This window comes from Carettochelys insculpta, chromosome 2 (genome assembly GCF_033958435.1).
Source record: "Carettochelys insculpta isolate YL-2023 chromosome 2, ASM3395843v1, whole genome shotgun sequence".
Classification (NCBI taxonomy): Eukaryota; Metazoa; Chordata; order Testudines; family Carettochelyidae; genus Carettochelys; species Carettochelys insculpta.
The window spans coordinates 217182558-217202097 of NC_134138.1; positions in this window are offsets into that span (position 1 = coordinate 217182558).

Genomic DNA, 19540 nt, shown 5'->3' on the forward strand with positions numbered 1-19540 from the left:
CATCCATACAAGCACTGAAACTGCTTTCAAAGCCACTGCATTCTAATATATTTTTGGCAAAAATGCCGCAACTCAGGTGTTGGAAACTGACACCGAGAACCCTTCATGGAGTACGTCAATGAACTCTGTGATCTTTGCTCCAAAGTACAAAGATGGGCTGTACTTTCTGAGAAAGACTGACATGTAAGTGCACTGTTACCTCAACTTCTATGCAATAAAAAACCAATTCACATTTCCAGGGTAACATACAGCTGGACCTACTTTCTAAGCAGAACAACCAACAATGGTTTTGTTCTACAGTTTTTAACTCTGTTGGACCAGGAATCCATCATATTTTCCAGCTGGCAATTCAAATATATACTTGTCGTCAGATATCAGGGCTCTGAATACCCTTTTTCCCCAGCATCACACACAACACATTTCACAGATCTTGTGTATTGTCCATAAGCTGTCAGGCTGGGACAAAACATCACAGAACCAGGTGCCCTCTTCAGTGTTAGATTCCACCCAGCAGCATTTTTATTGGGGTTTGAGTACTGGGAACTGAACTGATACTGGGACTGTATTGTCTGATAGCTGATATTTAAAAAGGGAGATTCTCACTGGTTTGGGTGCTGAAGGCTGAAGGATTATCCATTTGTTGGCTCCTAAAAACCCTCTGGAAAATGAGGTGGATCTTTTGACAGTATCATAGTGAGACAAAATAACGATCTCCAGACGGTTCCCATATGGTCAGGAGCACTCAGCATCTCTCAGGAGACAGACCCAAAACCGCAAGCAGTCGATGGAATCACACACCCACGCATGAAGATGGTGGAATTTATCCGCTGTGCAGGTGAAGGAGCTTAAGAAGTATCTAGACTGCAGAGAAGTGGGGAGTTACCTGGGAAATTAGGCTCTGTACCTCTGGTAATGAGAGCCTATCAGCAGCACTGCTCATATTCAAAACACATTGTAATCTAAAGTCTAGAAGGTGACATGGCAGTCTGTCCCAAATGAGGAGCAGCACGTGTCAGTACTGCCATAGCATTTGTTTCAATGCATTCCCTGGTTCTTCCCTGTTCTTCACCAGTAACAGACCACTTCCCCCGCCAAGCCAGCCCATGTTTACAGATCAGTAGGCTGGGTGGGACAAAACCACAGCTCTACCCTCTCTCTGTACCTGCCCAGCCACTCCCATCCTATCTGATCAGGAAGAGAAATCTCTCTCATGTGGAAACTACTGTTCTTACCAAGCTATTGCCATAATGTGAATAGCCCATGCAGGGGAGTAAGCACTGTTTTCCTTTCTCCCCTGTGTTGCTTCAAAAGGACTGGTCATAATCCTGCCTTAAAAGTACCCAAACCTATTTTGGTATGACACATCAAAGAGCAAATAATGCTTTAGAATGATTTACACTGTAGCTCAGACAGGCAATTAGTGCATATCTCCCCACCAAAATTAATTTTGCTTGTTATCCTTTAATAAACATACCTATGCACCCATCAGGAAGATGCTCGGAATTTATTTCTACCTCCCTCTCCCTTATGCTATCCTTCTGATGCATAAACTAGGAGAGTTTGTAAAAACATCACTCATTACAGGTGCCTCTGAGTGCCTTGTGCTTGGTTTCAAACTTGTATTTAGTTCTTGACATTCAATGGCTTTACAAGGAAAAACAATGAAAGCAGGTAAAACCTGTAACCATTCCCAGAGGGGTAGAAGTCAAATGAGAGAATGCTGATGTCTTTCTGTTGACTGAGTCAAAACCGACCGGTCTTAATAGAGTAAGGCATTCCAGAGACCAGTGTCAGAGACTGTCAAACCTACCTCACTAACACCAATTAACTGGGAGATAGGGGATCTTAGAGTTTGGATCAAAGCCTTTCTTGTCCAGATGAAAGATCACATCAGCTTTCAAAGAAAGCTCCAGATGTCTCTAGGTAGAAAAAATTCTTCCATTCAGCCTGTTTTTCAGTCAATTTTCAAACATTTCAGCATGAGGAACAAAATAACACCCCTGCTGGAAAACGTGTCAGATGGTTAATTTAAAAACAATATTAAGCAAGGAAGGTTGTAGCCAAATTGGAGAGAATGTTTGATCCTTTCCCAAATTTCCATTGCTTTTAAGGAAGGGAGCTAGTAAATCGTTCTTATGACTCAGCTGTCCATTTAAGAACAAGCAACCTTTTAAAAAATCTTTTTCCCTGTTTTCCTTCACGCAAGGACTTCATGGGATCCACATAGAGCTCACGGTACAGCAAACCTCATCCGGGAATAATAATCTCATTGTTGCTGCAGTATATTACAAAGGTTAGCGTGGCTATCAAGCAAATTGGTTTAATTGAGTTCCATAAAAAGTTATGTGGGTACTAAATTCAAATATATTCGAGTCATTAGTAGATCAGAAAAGCTTACAGGCAGTGTCCTACACTGTATTCATAGCACAATGTAAACGAGATGCGAGCTTTTTAAACAGTAACTACAAATATTTCATTGCCAGCAAGGGATAGATATGTTACAGAATGGGAAAGAGATGTGACCAGATTTACCCACAATCACTGATTTAGACACAAATCCTCCAGTTCTGTTTCAGTGGAAATTTTGTCTGAGCAAGACTGCAGGATTGGACCATTGTTGTGTTGATGGTTTTTTTTTCTCCTGAAGACTCATTTAATTTTAATTTTCAAACTTAATATAGCAGGGATTGTATTTGTGTTTCTTTGTTTTGCAGGTTGATCATTAATCTCCCAGTATTTAAGCATTTAATGTACACGAATTGTTTTGGTTTTTTTTTTAAAGATTTTTCCTTCTTTCAGACATTTTAAAACAGAGATACTCGGACTCAGGCTCAAGAGCCACAAGCGCGTCTTTAATGTGTCCCCTGCAGCTCTTTGCTGCAACTAATATGAAAGCATGGTGTGATTGAATTATTAACTAATCTAAGTATTAACTTGGTTAATAGTCTAAGTTAACTAATTTAGTTAATAGTCTAAGTTAATTGCTGTAGGTCCTGCTTTGAGAGGTCTCTTCCAAACCATATCTTTTATGATTCTAAGCTTCTATGATAACCATTTACTATGTTATCAACCAACTGTGGTTGGTAAAATAATCATAGAATCATAGAAGAGTAGGACTGGAAGGGACCTCGAGAGGCCATCGAGTCCAGCCCCCTGCCCTCATGGCAGGACCAAGCATTTTCTAGACCATCCCTGAAAGCCATCTATCTAACCTCTTCTTAAATAGCTCCAGTGATGGAGATTCTACCACCTCCCTTGGCAATTCGTTCCAGTGTTTGATCACCCTGACAGCTAGGAACTTTTTCCTAATGTCCAGCCTGAACCTCCCCTGCTGCAATTTCAGTCCATTGCCTCTTGTTCTGTCCTCAGAGGCAAGGAAGAACAAGTTCCCTCCCTCTGCCTTATGACACCCTTTTAAATACCTGAAAACTGCTATCATGTCCCCCCTCAATCTTCTCTTTTCCAAACTAAACAAGCCCAATTCTTTCAGCCTTTCTTCACAGGTCATGTTCTCTAGACCTTTGATCATTCTCGTTGCTCTCCTCTGGACCCTCTCCAATTTCTCCACCTCCTTCCTGAACTGCGGTGCCCAGAACTGGACACAATACTCCAGCTGAGGCCTAACCAGCGCAGAGTAGAGCGGGAGAATGACTTCTCGTGTCTTGTTCACGACACACCTGTTAATGCATCCTAGAATCATGTTTGCCTTTTTTGCAACAGCATCACACTGTTGACTCATATTTAGCTTGTGGTCCACTATAACCCCCAGATCCCTTTCTGCTGTACTCATTCCTAGGCAGTCCTTTTCCATTCTGTATGTGTGACACTGATTGTTTCTTCCTAAGTGGAGCGCTGTGCATTTGTCCTTATTAAACTTCATCCTGTTTACCTCAGCCCATTTCTCCAGTTTATCCAGATCCTTTTGAATTATGACCCTATCCTCCAAAGAAGTTGCAACCCCTCCCAGTTTGGTATCATCTGCAAACTTAATAAGTGTACTTTCTATGTCAATATCTAAATCGTTAATGAAGATATTGAACAGAACCGGTCCTAAAACAGACCACTGCGGAACCCCACTAGTTACACTTTTCCAGCCAGATTGAAAACCATTAATAACTACTCTCTGGGTATGGTTATCCAGCCAGTTGTTCACCCACCTTATAGTAGCCCCATCTAAGTTGTAATTGCATAGTTTATTGATAAGTTAACAATGCCTGGTCAGTCATTTCGCCATGAGTGTGAATATATAGTGTGAATTCATTGTTTCATTTATTACACATACAGTAAATGAAACAATCCATTCACATTACTGTTGCTCTTTTGGGTACTCTTGATTGCTAATTTGGCTCCTGAACCATTGAGGGCTCAGTATCATTGGTTTAAAGCATAATATGTCTCGAGCAAACTGAATTCATATTTGAGCTATTTCAAAGATTTCTAATACTGGATATTGAAAGAAGAAGGTTTCAAAGTATAGAAAAATATGGCATCTGCAGTTTACTAGTCTAATGATACCCTTTACTGTACTGTATTATTGACTGTGCCATTTTCAAAAACAATTTTGTGCAAGGGGCTATCACCCTACTTGCTAGGCTGTAATAGCTTTTCAACAGGGATGAGTCTGAATCAAAACCCATGAACCACACAATTCTGGATTTTGGTGAAGTTTGGACTGCAATTCAGAGTCAAACACAGTCGGCCCTTCTCATACAGATCTATAGGAGCGTCACACTGGGACACACCTATGGTTCATCTAGTGCAGTCATCTGACTCTGAGGCCGCGTCTCCACTAGAAAGTCTTTCCAGCAAATCAGGCCCTCTTCCAAAAGAACAAGCAGAGCATCCACACACAAAAAGCGCTCTTTCAAATTCCTTTCAAAAGGACGCGGCCCTTCTTCTGGAGGCCCTCTTCCTCTCCCAAAAGAGGAAGAGTGCCTTTTTCCGAAAGATTCTTTCGAAAAAAAACGTGTAGACACTCTGGGGGCCCTTTGATCGAAAGAGTGGTCCTTGTGGTGCCAGATTTTTTGATCCCTGCCCCATTCTTTCGAAAGAGAGGGTGCTGCGTGGACGCTCTCTTTCGAAAGAGCAGATTGCTCCTTTGATCTGCTTTTTTTGTGTGTGGACAGGCTCTTTTGAAAGAAGATTTTCCAGAAGAGATCTTCCAGTGTAAACATGGCCTGACAATGGCCATATCCTTTGAAGAAGGGTGCAAGATGCAAGGGTGGACCATTAACAAACACTGAAACCAGCAAACCTGTTTCAAACGTCACTGTTATGGATGGTTGGCTCTACATCAGAATTTGCAGTACCAGCACAGCCCTGGTTTTCAAATTATTTAAAAACACAAATTTCCAATTTTGGCTAACAAATCAGTTAATACGGCCAATTAAATTCAAAAGTTTAGGAGAGAAACCAACAATAAACAATCAGCCTCATGTCCACTCCCTTTGGAAACCAAAGTGGATAAATAAGTATTGCTACCACATGCACTTTTTTCAATGCAAGGAATTGCATTGAATGTTCATTTATATTTAAAAGCTAAGAACTTCATCCTGCCACCTTCCTTGTGTTGAGAGGTACCTTATCCCCCAGTCTGATTAAGGCAATATTTAGTTTTAAGCACACACTTCAATGATGACAAAGAAATTAGTCAAGTACTTAACATTGTTAAGCATGTGCTTACCTGCTTTGCAGGACTGGATTCTAAATGCATCTAGTATTATACTGTGAGTAATGGAGATAGAAATAATTCCTAAGCAACCAGTGAAAGAAAAATTTTCTTAAAAAAATTTCCACTCTGTTTAAAACAATAGGTAGGAGCAAATAAAATGTATATCATGCAGGCACAGAGTTGTCTGTTACACCAGAGCAAATCCACAGGAAGTAAGAAGTTAAAACTCTGTGGACTTGCTCCAGAGTTAGACTGGTGTCCAAAAAATTGTACCATTGAATTTAAACACACAAAAAAGTACAGGTTACCTAGAAGTCAGCTGTGCTGGAAAAGATATAGGATTTCAGATATTATTTACAAAACCACTATATTTCAAAAGAGCATAAAGAAAATACAGATCTGAGATTCAGGTTAATTACTCAGCCTTTTAAAAATCTGTTTTGATATTTTTCCCCACCCAAACATATTACCCTATGGTGCATTGCCTTTTAGAATTATTTCAGACAAGTCTCATTTTTCAAAACTTTTGAGTCAAGTATTCTTTTTTCATACCAAGAGGCTAAAGAATAGGACTATTTGGATCCCTGCTTCCCTGCAAGGCTTACTACCATTGTATAATTTCCAGTCAACGTTTCTCTTAAATAAATATCGTATGCCCCCATGTGGTTACATTGAGAGGCTGCTGGACAAGGATGTAAGAGATGGCTTTCCTATTCTTTCTTTTGGCAATATTTGCAGTGTCACACACACAAACAAACCTTTGTAACTGACATAAATAGATAGTTTCGGATATTTCATTTATAAAATGCTTATATATGAAATTACTGCTTAAAGCATAGCATAGAAAAATGATAGCTTGATAAACATTCCCAGTGTATCTATAGCGTTTTGCATCTCTGTACCTTCTATACAGAGGCGGGGATGTTGTAGAAGGGACAGAGCCTTGGGGCGGAAAAGGCAGGGTTGGGGCTTGCCTTCCCTACATGCACCTTCACCTGCCACCCATGCCTAAGAGCAAGGTTGTTGCTCACTAAGTCTCTTCCATAAATTTCTATCCCATCCTGTAATTAAGAAATTGCAAACATGCAGCTGTATTATCTTGTCTCACAAATGCCTAAGATTATTCCTAGCTATGGGACGTTTGGTGTTCAGCTGGCACTGGTAGAACACACTGCAGTACTGTCAAGTTCTAGGGTACATGCAGGAAGGTCAGATTCTGGGATGACACTCGCCTCCTTGAAGGCTGTATGTCTTTAAGATCTGAGTGCGCTCACACAGGCGAACACACACACACAGGCCTGCCGATGTGGGGGGGACAAAGGGGGCAGTTGCCCCAGGGCCTGGTGATTCAAAGAGGCCCAGGACTTCGGTTGCCGCTGCTGCTACGGCTGCAGTGGTTGTTGAAGCCCTGGGCCCTTTAAATCACCACAGGAGCCCCAGGCAACTCACTCCAGATGGCACTGAGAGCTGGCTGCCCCTCCCTGGTTCCTTCTGCCCAAGGCTCCATCTCTTCCGGTGTCACAGAGCTGGCTCCCCACTTTTCCCAGGGGTCCAGCAAGTCTGTCAGCTCACCTGCACACACACATTCGAGTTCTGTGGGTTACTAGCGAGTTCCAGCCCAGGCTCTCACAAATAAGACTGACAGTAACTGCATCGCTGTCAGCGTTCACCTTAATACCGCAACATCATTGATCAGACCTCACGTAAATCCCTCAGAGCACATCCATGACGTGCAAAACTCAAGCTTTGCGACCTATCAATCTTCCTCCAAATCTGGTATGTCAGCAACAGGAGCACAACTGCCACCACTGAAACACTGCCCGATCCTGCATGAGCCAGGGAGAGCACACGGCAGCAGGGGTGGAAATCATCTACCTTCAAACCCCTCTGTGAGCTCATGGAAGAATTCGAATAACAAGGAGAGAAGGGGTGTGCTACTGAACACCAGTATTAAGTATTGCAGTGAAAGCAATTATCCACTAGAGCAATTTACTAAGGGTTGTGGTGGCTTCTCCATCACTGAATTTTTAAGTTAAAATGGGATGTCCTTTCTAAATATATATGCTCTAGGAACTGTTGTGAGGGATTTCTATGGCCCATGTTATACAGAAGGTCAGATTAGACAATCACAAAGTTTCCTTTTGGCCTTGAATCAATGAACAGCTTGGAGTGTCTTTGAGAAAAGAGCAAAGCCAGAAGGCAGTGGTGGTTAGAGGGACATCTCACCACACACTAGAAAAAGCTAAAATGAGAGAATTCACAGGAGCTAACAGAGCCCTCTCTCTCCACTGGAGTTGTAACAGTAGTGAAGCCAGATCCAAGAAGCTATGCTTCTCTAGAAAAGATGTTTTCAAAAATTTCAAACGAACAGTGTCCATTTCAAATACCATTTTGATGCCCTGAAGCTACCAGAATTGTAATTAAATTTGAGTGGATTCTGCACATTAATCAACTGGAACTAGAACTATTTCACTTTGCCAATATACATAACCAATTCTATTTCCTTGTTCTAAATACTTTATGAGCAAATATTTGTTTGCAAAAGTGAAAGTGTGTTGCGTGAACACACATTCAGCTTATGCATTTGTGTGACTATTTTTAAGGTATTTCTATATCTCATAGCACTTTAATATTTGAACACCCCATACACACATTAGTAGCTTTACCTTCACAACACCCCCATAAGGTAGGAAAGTGTTTCTATCCCATTTTACAGATGGGGAACTAAATCCCAGAAGAAGCGCTTAAATAACTTGACCGAAACAACAGCAGAAGCCTCTACTATATGCAGGAAGTGAACCCAATTGAGAGCCAATTCACAGAGCCCTCAAAATCCATGGATACCCAGGGACCATTTCTGTAGCTAGTAGATCGGATGCAGATACAAATTTCCTGTCCACACAAGGCTCTACGAATCAAGTACTTTAACTGCATGACCTTCGTTTAAAGTCCCTTTGTGTTTGGGAAACATTCAGTCCAAAGGCTGAAACAATACTATATGATCAGATTGACTAATCACACATTATAGCTAGCAAATTATAAATAATGAATACTCAATGTGTTGGTCAAGATGGATAATTCACAAACAATCCAAACCAATTGTTCAATCATCTCAGATAACTAAATTTGTGGGAAAAAAACAAAACAAAATCCTTCTGAAATAATTTTAGAACATAAAAAAGGACTAAAGGTAGTGAATGAATTGTTCATGCCTAACAGTTTGCACAGCACTTTATATGCTAATGACTGTGGCCATACATGTATCTTTCTAATTTTCCTTTTGCTTTACGAGGCTGAACATTGTATTAGGCTCATAGATTATATCAGGGAGCTGGTGAGATAAGATTAAGATGAGAAATTAGCATATTGCAGGGGTAAAAAAGCAAAAAAGAAATGTGGCAAAAATTTGTAACCAGAAGGTTGCTTGTCCTGTAGTCAAGTGAACTCATCATCATCATCATCGTCATCATCATCAGTAACCGTGGTGGGCTCAGCGCCCATTGGTGTCTGATGCCCTCTCAAGTGAAATCAGCAATGAGCAATTCCTGTGTCTGGACAGATCACCACTAAATTACAGGGGCCTCCTTAATGGTACAAAGGTACTTAGGCGGAACCCATTGCTGCTCTGTGAATGCCAGTTCTCAAAGAATAACTTAGATCTTCCAAACCCACATACAAGAGTGCTCAGAACACGGTGCTGTAAAAGAGGTTAATGATCAGTATCTCTTGTGACGTACCGTAGTAAGTTTAAAAATAAGCAGCTAACTAGTGTTATGTCAGGCCTATAAAACCACTGGGAGTTGTGCTGATACCAAGTACTATAAGGTAAACCCTCGATTTAACGGACCCTGATATAACGGACTTTGGAAATAAAAGACTTTGTCTGACAGCTCCCCTGCGGCCCCCCCCCCCAAAATAAATGCCAGAGACTCACCAGAGCCACTGTTGAGGCTGGAGGGACCATCACAGTGGCTGGGGCCACTGGGGCCAGAGAAGCTGGTGGGGGAGAGGGCTGCAGCAGGGCACAGGAGCTCTCCTCCTACAGCCCCATGTGCACGGAGCAGGTCGATGCCCAGCTGCTGCTGCCTGTAATGGTGCTGAGCAGCAGCCATGGTGTTGAAGGCTGCTGCCCACTCTCAGGCTGGGGCCAGCCATACTCTACCTTTGCATGGGCGGCTCGGAACCAAGGACTGGAGGAGCCACAGCGCGGAGATCTACAGGAGGTGGAAGGAACCAGGCCGGCATTCAGCTCCTCTCCTGGTAACTGGGAGAGGGAGATGGAGGTGTGAGGGGAAGACTGGGGCAGGAGGGGAAAAGGAAAGAGGTGGGGCAGAGGACAGGAGTGAGTGGCGGGCTGGGCAGGTCAGTGCATCATCGTACAGTGTAACCACTCAGATATAGCGGACTTTCAGCATTAACGGACACCCCATCTCCCATATTAGTCTGTTAAATTGAGGGTTCACTGTATATTTTAGACGGTTTGTCTGTCTGTTTGATTGAGGAATCCTCCTAAAATCAAGGCCGCATCTACACTACAGTCCCCTTTCGAAAAGGGGATGCAATGAGGTAAATTGGAAATGCAAATGAAGTGTCGATTTACATATCTCATATTTCATTTGGATAATTGCATTTTCAAAAGAGAAACTTCTGAAAGAAAAACAGCCATGTAGATGTTGTTCCTTCTAAATGAAGCCCCAATTTTGAAAGCACCCTTCTTCCAAATTTTTCAGGAAGAAGGGTGCTTTTGAAAGTAGGGCTTCCTTTCAAAGGAACCCCACCTACATGGCCATTTAGCATTTTGAAAGCAGCTCTTCTGGAACGGCAAGTGGCCATCATTATGCAAATGAGGCACTGAATATGCAAACAAGTACCTCATTTGCATTTTGATCAGCTGCATTTACATACCCCTTCCGAAAGGGAGGGGTAGTATAAATTCAGCCTAGGAGCTAGGAGTGCTAAGTTTGGCATACAGCTTCTTCTCATGGTAACTTAAAGCAACAGAAGTGTTCAGTTGTGCCAGGAGAAAAAGGGGTGTTCGAGGAAGGGGATTGTTTCTCATGAAACCAAACAGAAAAGAGATGGAACCCTCAAAGCTGACATGGTCCTAAAAATTGACATAACTGAGTGAATGCTCAAACGGAATGAACCAAGATGAACCAGAAAATAAGATGAAGCTGGAATGGAATTGCCTCACAATAACCTGACAGAAAAGAGATAAAATGGAGAAATTTGAAGTAGTGCTCTGTTTTGTACACCTAGATCAAAGTTTAAGGTTTGAAAACTAGAAGAAAACGTTATTGGGAACCAAACTGATGACAGCCTGTTTTTCCCTTTATTACTCAACAAAAAATCAAAATAAAATAATACAAGGAGTATAACCCAATTCTCAAGAAATGAAATACAAAAATACAAACTCCGACACGTGAAATGCCACACATGAAAACAGTAGTGTACAAACGGCCACTTTACTGGGCGCAGGAAAAAGTTCTAGAGAAGGAAAGGGTGAGGTGTAACTAACAAGCTACAACATCAACAATATAACAAATTCCCCATCTCCCAATATTTACACGTATTCCTCCTTCTCCAAGCTTGCTCTCTAGCACCTTACCAGGAAGCTGATGTACATAGGATAAGTCTGGAGATGGACATAGCAACACAACAAATGTGTTTTGGCTTGGGAAAAAAACCACACACAAGGGGCCCCCTCAGAGTGTTTTCACCCAAGGGAGGGGGAAGGACCTCCCTTCACTCCCTGCTCTAGAGTCCTGTGGAGGTATTGACTGGCATTATGTAGTTGCCACGAGGTTCTTTTTCTGACTCTCTAACCACTGGGGTCTGCACAGATGCAGTTATCTGAGCCATCTGTTAGAGCCCTGAGCAGTTCTGTGGAAACTGAAATCAAAGTAGAACCTCCCTGGGCTGTTTACCTTTGTACTTACCTCCCGACCTCAGAAGCTACAAAAGTGAAAACAGTCCCTGGCCATTGGTGCATGAGCATATGAGAGACAACAGAGTGCTTTGGACATGGACAACTACAGGTTGAACCTCTCTCATCCAGCACCTTTGGGACCATATTGGTGCCGGACCATGGGAAGTCAATTTTGTCTAGCACCTTACCAACACTTCCACTGCCTACTGGGCTCTTAGAAGATATTTAGGGATAAGTTAGAGTTAAATAACAGCACAGAACACTGACAGACAGGACTGGTGAGTGTAAAGAAACTTAATTGTACTGCGGGAAATTTGGCCACACCCAGAAGCGGTCATCCAGATAACTAAAATCATGCCAGATTATAGATATTGCTGAATAAGAGAGTTCTGCATTAGAGGGGTTCAACCTGTACACCATGGGTGTCCAACCTTTTGGCTTGCCTGGGCCGCATTGAGTGAAGATAGTCTTGGGCCGCTTACAAAATATATAATATAGTTAATGTATATAAATCACATAATAATGTTAAAAGTTTACGATCTTGTGGGGCCGCATTACTAGCTGTCCAGGGCCGCATGTGGCCCACAGGCCGCAGGTTGGACATGCCTGCTGTACATGTTACTATACCAAGAATGGGAAGTTGAAAAAAACTGTAAATATTGTCTATCAACAAGCTCTATTTAATGTTTGAATCACTGTAATTCTTTTATTAATACAAACTTCTTCTCCCTTAAGTTTTGAAAAGTACAGTCATTTAAATAAAACATGTACATTTACATTTTATTTAAAAAAACAAACTTGTGAGTGCAGGACCTGAGCAACGCCAGATAAATCTGCTAGTGAATCATAAAGATAAGTAGGCCTTAAGAAGTCTTTACTAACTTTGAAAAGCATAATAGCTAAAGAGTGGGCAGTGTTAGCATGTGAACTTCTGTGCAATGAAAATGGCTGGTTTTGCATAGCTGTGTTTTAAATAAAATAGTTGGTTAAGTCATAGTTAAAGTGACGATTTTGCTTACCTATTCAATAAGGGTCAGAAAACAAGTTCATTGGAATTTTACTCCAGGATACAGCTCAAGGCCAAAGCTCATAGAAACTTTTACCCCCTGCATGCCCAAATTGTATAGAAGCTGCTGCTCCAGATGGCATGACACTGCTGACTATTGGGGGACATCTGTCTGTTTTATTGGTAGTGTTGTGCAAATGATGTTTAGCAGGTTGATTTGTTGCTAATGGTTAACAAATATTTGCACACATTTCAGGATAAACACTGTGTGCGTGCCCTTTTATTTCGAAAAGGCCTAAGAGACCAGTAGAGACCTGAGTCCACCAGGAACTGATGTTCATCCTGAGCCCCTGGATGGGGTTAAGTCAGGTCCCTTAACATCTTGAGTACCTACAAGCTTAGGCAGGGTGTAGAGTCTGGTGCAGCTGAAGGCCCAAAAAGCATTGAATAGCCACTGTGCTACAGGGTTTAAATGGTGATCTGTTGGCTCTTCTGACTAATCAGAGAGTATAGTCACATGGTGAGGGTTTATTGGGTCCAGCCAGAGAACTGGGTTGCTAGGCAACCAAGGCCAGAGGCAGCTGAGTTGCAGATGATATCCTTTTTAAATGTCTCTTTATTATTTGTTATTTTATGTAGTTTATTGTAGTAGTGGGCAACTAGGACACCCAGTCATGGACCAGAGCCATACTGCAGTATCTTTGCACCTAATCCTCCCTGTAATTTTCCAGTGTGCTGCTGAATATGCACATAATATTCAGATCAAGCTATGTGATAATGCAAGATGGATTGCCACTTTGACAATCAGCTTCTTCACCTATGACACACCAATTTCCATACTGTTCAGTAAAATGCCATTTTCTGCTCCAACCTTTTCCCCAAATGTCATAAAACAGCACAGGGCAAAAAGACAATCCCCTTCCCCTCCCACCTCTATTCCAAAGCTTCATGGAATGCAGTATGAAGGAACTTCATCACATTTAAACTTGACGTGTTTTGTTCAGCTGTGGCAGTAGAATGAATACAGATTCTTCCTCGTACCACGAAATACAACTGTTTACCTAAATACTCTCTTTCATATTTGCCCAATGTGACAGTCATTCACTGACTGTCTACAGCCATCCCAGTCTGCAAATGGGACAGTCTTCATACCCTTCCATGCACTTCCCTCCACTGAACACACGTAGACAAAATATTAACTAACCAAGAACAATATTTCAAGTGCAAAATCATGTTTAAATGGATAAGATGGGTGCAGAAATGACAATTTCTATAAGGATTGCAATGGAAAAGGGATAAAAAACGAAGGTGGAAATATCTAAATAAAATGTGTGCTAATCATAACACCAGTTTTGGAGCGTAGCACGATCATCTAATAAATTGTGGCATAATGTGTATATTGAAAGCCCTTTGCCTAACAGTTAGCTTGAACAAAAGCTACTAATAATTTTTCAACATCCTGAAAGTGTTTTTAAATGTAATATATTTTTTCCTCAGACTCTTTTAATCAATGCCTGCCAATCCAGATTAATCAGATTTTGCTCTCTTTCTGGTAAGACTTTATGAAGTCATTGTTGATTTGGAGCCAGAGAAGGTACTTTTAAAAATTTATAGTAAAAGGGCTTAATTTTTAATAGACAAGAATGGTTTAGAGATACCAGTAGACTGTTGTGTGTTGTAAGTGCAGTATTACACTCTGCAGAGTAGTTAGTTAAAAAGAACAATCTAGTCCAAATGTTAGCAGAAGCATGTTTATTTTATTGCTACAATGAATGCATAATTGAAGAGCCTGTCCAACCTGAAGTTATTATTCACACCTTATTTACCAAAAGGATGAAGTTATTTTCAGCTTGTTAGCATGATATTTCAAAACTCACTCCCACCCGAATTGTTGTCGGTCTCCTGTACTGTTTCATTGCCCCAGCATCCAGAAAAAGAGCCTATTAAAATGTGATATTATACATGTATTTGCTGGAGCTGGCTAATCAAGAACAAACCTTTTGCACTGGAGGCTGATTCATAAGACTGCCTAAATAATGGAAATTCTCGACTATGTACCCCCAGGGGGGATATTTTAAAAAGGAGGCCCTCGTTCAGCACAGCAAGAGGAGGCGGCTGCTTTCTCCATTGTGCTGTGAACCACAATGCACAAGCTCTGCTCTTCTGCACAAGCACACAGAACAGAATGTTGCACTTAATAAAGATGGAAATGATCATTATAGCCAAAATGATGCTTCCAATTCCGATCTTACTTAAGTGGGATTTTTATACCAAAGTATTTTCAGCGGAGTCACTCTTGTTTATATTGATATGAGGAAAGTCATGCCCACTGTATCACACAGTAACGAAATTCTGATTTTATTGAATATACCTGACTGCTTTGTGTACAAAACTGTTGTACCCCATAGCAGAACTTGAACACAGTAATAACTAGAACACCATACGATTGAAAACCAACCAGATATTTTTCCAGTGGAAAAAATAAGCATTTTAAATCATGCTCTTTAAAATGAGCCATAAAATACGTCACATAACATGCAATGGCAAAATGAAAGAGCTTATGAATCATTTATCACTATGGAAATGATTGGATGCTTATTGGCGACATCACTCATAACACATAATCTTCACATAATAGGTTGCTAATAAGGGTTTATCAGTATATGAAATGGAACGAGGTTCTTTCACTGGAATCCTGTAGCTTTATTGTGTATCAAGTTGCTTATAGTTTGGGTAATCTATGCCATTACTATTGATCACCTCTAATGTTAAATATTATCAAACAAGATGTTCTGTAGAACACTACAGATGAGAATCATGGACTAGATCGTGCTCCTTGTTTCACAGAAATGTGGGCACTCTTTCCAATGCAAAAGAGGGCTCTTTCCCACGCTTCCCCCACTGCAGAAGCAGCAAGGAAGGTTCACTTCCAGCACTCAGGAAAACACCAGGAACTATCCCAGCTCGCAAACACACTGTTGTCAGTGTTCTCTAAGGCCTGCCTCAGCTCACGTGCCTGATGGACACAGAGATGAGGAACTAATGCATATCTGAGTACTCTAAGTATTTTCAGAACCAGAATTTAGTCCGAGCCAAGTCCCCTGAACACTCTGCTTGCTGAATACTCTCAGGGTGTGTCTTCTCTGCATAGTTAACCCATGTGGTTGGCAGCTGGGTTTGAGTCACCCAGGTTAGCTTGGCCCAGACGTGAGCATCCCCTCTACAAAGCCATACCCACATTTCTATGATCTACACTCACTCATGCATGTGTCACAAATAACAAGGAGTCCTGTAGCACCTTAAAGACTAACACAATTATTAGGCAATGAGCTTTGGTGGGTAATGAGCATCCATGTCCTGAGGAAGTGGGTCTTACCCATCAAACCTCACTACCTAAGAAATAAATTTGCTAGCCTCTAAGGTGCTACAGGACTGCTTGTTATTTGTCAAGCTACAGAGTGGCATGGCTACCGCCTGACTCTAGTAACCATGCATGCAATCCACAGGTCTCTAGAACTTTCACAAGCAATTGCCTTTCCAAGGAATGGTGGAAAGGGCTTTGAAGAACCATTGGCATCTAAATGATTTTTGCCTCCTTCTTTGCTATGGAATGGGTGGATTCCAGTTCAACTTAAAGCAGAGCCTAACTACTAACTCATTGCCACTTCTGAGATGCTGAATAATTGGTCATTGGCCACCTCCCTGCCAAAAGGGTCCTAACCGCCAGCTATAGCTAATTTTTACTAAAATGTTTGGAGAACCATTATTTACACACAGACACAGACACAGACACACAGACTATGTCTGCACTACAGAAATATTTTGAAAGAAGCCCTTGTGGAAGAGCTCTTCTGAAAGAACTTCTTTCAAAAGAGTGCATCCACACACAAAAAAGCGGATGAAAAGAGTGATCTGCTATTTCTTAAGAGAACATCCACACAGCCCTCTCTCTTTCAAAGGAATGGGCCAGAGATCGAAAAATCAGGCCCCGCGAGGACTGCTCTTTCGAAAGATGGGCCTGAAGAGCATCTACACATGTTTTCATTCGAAAGAAGTCTTGAAAGGGGGCGCGCTTCCTGAAACAGGAAAGGAAGAGCAATTTCAAAAGGAGCACTTCATTCTTTTGATTTATTTTCGAAAGAACACTATTTTTGTGTAGATGCTCTGTGGGATCTTTTTGCTATTTTATTATTTTTCTCGCCTTATTGTAGCATGGGGCGAGAGGAATTGCAGAGCACTTTGAGGTGTCTCAAATAAAAAGCCTCTGACTCATTGAATCTTTTTACTAGAAAGGCAATGCAAAAAAGGAATCGGGATAGTTAAAATACAAGCAGATGGCCACTTTTAAACTAATCCCCCTTGCTTTAATGCACCTCCAAACCAAACTCAAAGTTTTTTCTGTGTGGATGGTGGGAGGATTCCCACTTGGGACTGAGCTGGAGTTAGCTGTGTAGTAAAGACACCCTGACAGGGCAGCTAAGATGTTGGGAACTCAGCATCCCCCATGTCCTCAGGAATTAGTTGAGTCACAGGCAAGACTAATTTGTGATGTATTTATAGCCCCTCCTGTTTATTACTCTAGTAGGCAAAGCCCAGTGTGCTTCAGGAGCAGCCCTGGGAACTACAAATTGTTGACTACATATTGAAAACTGTTAAAATTCTAAGCTGTCCCTTTAAATTTCAGAGAGCTTTCTAGCTCCTCCTTGCAGGCTGGATTCTCTATGAAAGTGTGTGATCCAGGCATAGTAGCAGTCATTCTGAAGACAGTCATCCTATAACAAGGTAGAATGAGTTGTGGCTCTCTGTTTTAGGGAGCAGCCTGCTTTCTCCCTCTCTGTTTTTGGGTACCTCTGTGTTAGGAGGCTGAATTCTAAGAAATAAAATAGTGTTACTTTCCAATCTGCCAGCAAATGCATCTAACTTCTCTGTCTGTATACCAGAAACAAATTATAAACCAGGACAGGAAAGTTAAACCACAGGAGCCAGCTACTCTTTGCTTGCCCTGCACATAACATACTAAGAACTCTCCTTTAACTGAAGAAGGGATGAGCAGGAGAGAGATTCACAGATGCTTGTTGCAGCATGGGCAATGCAGACCAAGGCTATGTCTACATGGCAAGTTAGTTTTAAAATAATTTATGGAATTTGCACTATGCAAATTAATTCAAAATTCCTTATTCCAAACTTGGTGCCATCCAAACAGTGCTGAAATTTGGAATAAGTGGTTATTCTGAAAGTTCCATTGCACCTTGTACAATGAGGGGTATTGGAACCAGAATACTGTGCTCAAAAAGTCAGTGCTATTTTGAGCATGGGGAAAACCCATTTGTGTCCCAAAATAGCGATCACTATGTAGACATAGTCCCTATCCTGCCTAGATAAAATGGAACCTCACTCAAAGTATACTAAAGAGTTTAGTTCTTGCCAACTCTGTTTGATTAAGACTCTCTAAGCCGTTAAGTGAATGTCCATTTGAGAATGTTCAAAATCCAATGGCCAATAAAAGGAAAATTTGATGACACACTCACTAAATGTTAGATGCTACTACCTGACGTGCATTCACTATCATTAATTCATAAATTCCAAGGCTAGAAGGGATAATCATAACCATCTAATCTGACCTCCTGTGAAACAGGCAATAAAACTCCCCCTAAATAATTCCTAGAATATATCTTTAGAAAAACATCCAAGCTTGATTTAATTGCCAGTTATGGAGAATCCACTAGGTATAGCTACTATAAAGAATTAAGTATTGGAGGGGTAGCCGTGTTAGTCTGGATCTGTAACAGCAACGAAGGGTCCTGTGGCACCTTATAGACTAACAGAAAAGTTTTGAGCATGAGCTTTCGTGAGCACAGACTCACTTCATCATCTGATGAAAGCTCATGCTCAAAACTTTTCTGTTAGTCTATAAGGTGCCACAGGACCCTTCGTTTCTATAAAGAATTAGAATTTAGAAAATCCATCTGTCTTGCAGATATAAGATCTGTGGCCTGAGGCCTGAGAAGGGTCATAAACCAAAACTCCCCACACACCTCCAGGACTTCAGATAGCAAAAGCTGAATCAGGGAAAACTATGTATTTGTCACAGCTAGAGCTTTGCGCCCAGAGAAACAACTAGCCTAGTTCCAATCAGCAAACTCAAAAATACCTCCCAGTGAAGAACATACAATTATAGTGGATGTAAATGGTCCATATAATCCAGATAGTTCACAACTTAAAACATCTTCTCTTCTGAGAACTTTGCTGATACGATGCTGGAACTGAGGAAACTTTTCATCTACACAACCACGGCATAAAAGATCAAAAATTATTCTTATAGGCTTTATCTACACTCAGCCATAGTGCCGGCAGCTTGATTTGAATGAGCAGTCTCAAAAATGCAAATAGCCACTCATTTGCATAGCCATGTGGCTAATTTGCATATCAATGTGAGATTGCCCTGCCAGCAGAGGCTGCTACCAGCAGAAAACAAGCAGCGTAGACATCATTTTGCTGGCAAAACCCCCCATTGTTGGCATCCCCTTATGCCTGGAAAAAATCAGGGATAAGGGGCTTCCGACAAAGGGGGTTTCTGCTAGCTGAACCACGTCTCCACTACTTGACTTCTGCCAGCAGCAGCCTCTGCCGACAAGGCGATCTCATGCAAATATGCAAATGAGTTGTACACATATGCAAACGAGCCCCCTTTTGCATTTTGAGACCACTCATTTACATGAAGTTGCCAGCATTTTGACTCAGTGTAGATGCAGCTATAGAGTCCAATTTTCCAATATGAGTTTCTAATTCATGTCCTCAGATTGATGCTTCCCGTACCTATGCACCTGTGTATTTAGTTAATGTATCTATATATCCATTTAAACACCAAAATATAGAATATGTACAGTCTATGTAGGTGCTCATATGTGAGGACTGCCTCTAGGTTTTGAAATAT